Source organism: Salmo trutta, chromosome 24, assembly GCF_901001165.1.
Source record: "Salmo trutta chromosome 24, fSalTru1.1, whole genome shotgun sequence".
Taxonomy (NCBI): Eukaryota; Metazoa; Chordata; class Actinopteri; order Salmoniformes; family Salmonidae; genus Salmo; species Salmo trutta.
Genome location: NC_042980.1, coordinates 36,316,353 through 36,321,352, shown reverse-complemented (window position 1 = coordinate 36,321,352; position 5,000 = coordinate 36,316,353). Strand labels below are relative to the sequence as shown.

General features: G+C 48.3%; 1 long non-coding RNA gene across 1 annotated transcript in view; it reads right to left on the bottom strand.

Annotated features, from left to right (window-relative positions):
* The window catches only part of LOC115161530 (uncharacterized), a 24,290-nt gene that overhangs the window by 18,524 nt on the left and 766 nt on the right, over positions 1-5,000 (bottom strand). The window lies entirely within an intron of this gene.

Below are 5,000 nucleotides of genomic sequence, written 5' to 3'. Positions count from 1 at the left end.
GTCTGCTGGTGTGGAACCCATCTCTCTCCCCTGTCTCCCACACTGTCTGCTGGTGGGGAACCCATCTCTCTCCCCTGTCACACTGTCTGCTGGTGGGGAACCCATCTCTCTCCCCTGTCACACTGTCTGCTGGTGGGGAACCCATCTCTCTCCCCTGTCACACTGTCTGCTGGTGGAGAACCCATTGTCTGCTGGTGGGGAACCCATCTCTCTCCCCTGTCACACTGTCTGCTGGTGGGGAACCCATCTCTCTCCCCTGTCACACTGTCTGCTGGTGGGGAACCCATCTCTCTGCCCTGTCACACTGTCTGCTGGTGGGGAACCCATCTCTCTCCCCTGTCACACTGTCTGCTGGTGTGGAACCCATCTCTCTGCCCTGTCACACTGTCTGCTGGTGGAGAACCCATCTCTCTGCCCTGTCACACTGTCTGCTGTTGGGGAACCCATCTCTCTCCCCTGTCACACTGTCTGCAGGTGGGGAACCCATCTCTCTCCCCTGTCACACTGTCTGCTGGTGGGGAACCCATCTCTCTCCCCTGTCACACTGTCTGCTGGTGGGGAACCCATCTCTCTCCCCTGTCACACTGTCTGCTGGTGGAGAACCCATCTCTCTCCCCTGTCACACTGTCTGCTGGTGGGGAACACTCTTTATGGACTGTACAGGGACACGGTTGATAGTCCGTCAGTGTTATTATGACATGGTGGACAAGCGGTCAATACTGCTCTGATCCACTCTTTTTATTTTACCTTTATTTAACTAGGCAAGTCAGTTAAGAACAAATTCTTATTTACAACAACGGCCTTCCGGGGAACAGTGGGTTAACTGCCTTGTTCAGCGGCAGAACAACAGATTTTTACCTTGTCAGCTCAGGGATTTGATCTAGCAACCTTTGGGTTACTGGCCCAACGCTCTAACCACTAGGCTACCTGCCACCCCACTCTGACAGCTCTCATGCAGGTTATATAGGTGTCTGAAATCCCAGGGAATAGGTGATATCGTTCTCCCTACATTTCTATCTTTACACTTCTCTACCAGTTCACTTTACAGCGCTCTACCATCCCTTCTTAGATGTGAGAGTGAGAGTGAGAGCGAGAGAGCGAGAGAGAGAGAGAGTGGTCCAACCTGATTTTGGACAAAATTACCTGGATGATTGCTACTACCAAAGATTCTTAATTCCAAGCAAATGCAGGTTCCAAGCAAAAACCTGGAACCTGAAAACACAATCCAACCTGGAACCTGAAAACACCATCCAACCTGGAACCTGAAAACACCATCCAACTTGGATCCTGAAAATGCCATCCAACCTGGAACCTGAAAATGCCATCCAACCTGGAACCTGAAAACCCCATCCAACCTGGAACCTGAAAACACCATCCAACCTGGAACCTGAAAATGCCATCCAACCTGGAACCTGAAAACACCATCCAACCTGGAACCTGAAAACGCCATCCAACCTGGAACCTGAAAACACCATCCAACCTGGAACCTGAAAACAGAATCCAACCTGGAACTGAGTGAGTAATGTTAAAGTCAGAAGGGGGGGGGGGGGGTGTTACCGATGGGTGGAAACTCAGGATACTAGACAACGAGGACTCTGAGTCAGCCAATGTGAATGTGTACAAATCTGGAACAGTAATGGTACAGGGCAACCCCAAACAGTTTCAGCTGGACTTTCACCTAATCAAAGAGATAGCTCAGCAGGATGAGCTCTCTTTGGAGAAAGATACCCCCACACCGAGCGTGCCAGACCAGACCTTTCCCAAACACAGGGCCCTAGACCTTCTATCTGAGGGCCAACTAGGGTCATCCAGCCACATAATAATTCACACAGGCACAAACGACCTGAGAGCACAGCAGGATAGGGTGGCCTCAGCACTCAAGTGAGTGTTTGAAAAAGCTTCTTCTTCTATCTCCACCCTGCTACCATGAAAATACTTCCATCCTACTACCATACAGCGGGCAAATGCAAGTATTTCCTATGACTGTGCCTCCAAACCAAATGTTTTACCTGGCCCAAAACTCCACCCTGGACTTGAACAGCCTCTATGACCAGGTCCACCTACACAAGGCAGCAGTGGCCACCTTCACCCGGACCCTAAAGGACATCACCCTCAACCACAGCCCCAACACTTCACACAGGAGCAACAGATCAGTAGACACCCCGCCCAGACCAGCGAGACACTCTCCCAGACCTGCGGGACCCCCCCTGGACCTACACATAGAGGACCCATGCTGAGAAGACCTACATCAAGACCACAACACCACCAGCCACATACACACCCCCATCTCAACCAATCAACACCCCCCCAAGTCAACCATGCCTACACCCCATTTAGGCCCCCTCAGATCAGACCTATGCCCCTCCTGCCCAACCCATGCACCCCACCCCCGCAAAGAGGGCCTCAACATGGAAGTCACACATACGCCCAAACAGACCCAACCCATACCCCCCACTTCTGCCTCAACATGAAAGTCACACATACGCCCAGGCCATGAGCAGGCAAACAGGCCCAACCCCCACTCTTACACTAGCCCTAGCCAATGGCATGTACCAGATGCTCAGCAGGTTCTGCTCACACTTACTGGCCTGAGGCCAAACCATACGACCAACAACATTGGACACTTTACGGAACACAAAGCCTTCACAATCTTATCCTGGAATATCCAAGGCCTGAGGTCATCTGCCTTTGGCTTAAAGAGCAGGAACCCAGACTTCATCAAAGTAGTAGCGGAAATACAGCTAATTTGGTATAGAGCAGACCTAACTCACTCTATTAAATTAATCAAAGCAGGAACATCTTACATCTGGCTACAAATTCAAAAGGAAATTATCTCAACAGAGAAAAATGTCCTCCTGTGTGCTACCTATATCCCCCCACTAGAATCCCCATACATTAATGAAGACAGCTTCTCCATCCTGGAGGGGGAAATCAATCATTTCCAGGCCCAGGGACATGTACTAGTCTGTGGCGACTTAAATACCAGAACTGGACAAGAACCTGACACCCTCAGCACACAGGGGGACAAACACCTGCCTGAAGGTGACAGCATTCCCTCCCCCATATGCCCCCCTAGGCACAACTATGACATCATAACCAACAAAAACAAGTCATAACTCCTGCAGCTCTGTCGCACGCTGGGTATGTACATAGTTAATGGTACACCTATAGCTCATCACTTGGCAGTAGTACTGTAGACTACTTTATCACTGACCTCAACCCAGAGTCTCTCAGAGCGTTCACAGTCAGCCCACTTACACCCCTATCAGACCACAGCAAAATCACAGTCTACTTGAACAGAGCAATACTCAATCATGAGGCATCAAAGCCAAAGAAACTGAATAATATTAAGAAATGCTATAGATGGAAGGAAACAATTAGGCAACAACAAATTCAATCCCTTTTAGACAACTTACTGGACAAAATGTTCCACTGTAACAGTGAAGGCGTAAACTTGGCAGTAGAAAACCTAAACAGTATATTTGACCTCTCAGCTTCCCTATCAAATCTACAAATTATTATCTACTTTACTTGCTTTGGCAATGTTAACATATGCTAACATATGTTCCCCATGCCAATAAAGCTCTTAAATTAAAATTGAATTGAATTTAGAGAGAGAGAGAGAGCACTGGAGAGAAGGAAGTGAGGGAGAGAATGAGGTTGTGGAGAGAGAGCTTAGAGTTTAACAGAGACTGATTGGTGGGTGGTCCCTGGGCTGTGAAGAGAAAGAAGAGAGAGAGAGAGAGAGAGAGAGAGAGAGAGAGAGAGAGAGAGGAAAAAAACAAGAGAGAAGAGTGGGAACAGAAAAAGAGAGAGAAAAACAAGAAAGAGAGAGGTATAGGGAGAGAGAGAGGTATAGGGAGAGAGAGAGGTATAGGGAGAGAGAGAGGTATAGGGAGAGAGAGAGGTATAGGGAGAGAGAGAGGAATAGGGAGAGAGAGAGGTATAGGGAGAGAGAGAGGTATAGGGAGAGAGAGAGGTATAGGGAGAGAGAGAGGTATAGGGAGAGAGAGAGGTATAGGGAGAGAGAGAGGTATAGGGAGAGAGAGAGGTATAGGGAGAGAGAGAGGTATAGGGAGAGAGAGAGGTATAGGGAGAGAGAGAGGTATAGGGAGAGAGAGAGGTATAGGGAGAGAGAGAGGGATAGGGAGAGAGAGAGGTATAGGGAGAGAGAGAGGTATAGGGAGAGAGAGAGGTAAAGGGAGAGAGAGAGGTATAGGGAGAGAGAGAGGTATAGGGAGAGAGAGAGGTATAGGGAGAGAGAGAGGTATAGGGAGAGAGAGAGGTATAGGGAGAGAGAGAGGTATAGGGAGAGAGAGAGGTATAGGGAGAGAGAGAGGTATAGGGAGAGAGAGAGGTATAGGGAGAGAGAGAGGTATAGGGAGAGAGAGAGGTATAGGGAGAGAGAGAGGTATAGGGAGAGAGAGAGTATAGGGAGAGAGAGAGGTATAGGGAGAGAGAGAGGTATAGGAGAGAGAGAGGTAGGGAGGAGAGAGGTATAGGGAGAGAGAGGTATAGGGAGAGAGAGAGGTATAGGGAGAGAGAGAGGTATAGGAGAGAGAGAGGTATAGGGAGAGAGAGAGGTATAGGGAGAGAGAGAGGTATAGGGAGAGAGAGAGGTATAGGGAGAGAGAGAGGTATAGGGAGAGAGAGAAATAAGAAGAAAAAGGGAAAGGGGGAGAATGGAGGGAGATATGGATAGGATAAAGTAATCCTTCTAACCCCCCCCCCCTTAAAAGATTTAGATGCACTATTGTAAAGTGGTTGTTCCACTGGATATCATAAGGTGAATGCACCAATTTGTAAGTCGCTCTGGATAAGAGCGTCTGCTAAATGACTTAAATGTAATGTAATGTAAATGTAAGTAGATGTCCTAACCGACTTATCAAAACTATAGTTTGTTAACAAGAAATTTGTGGAGTGGTTGAAACACTTAGCTTGGAGTCATTAAAACTAGTTTATGTAAACTTCCGACTTCAACTGTATGTATATAAGCAGCA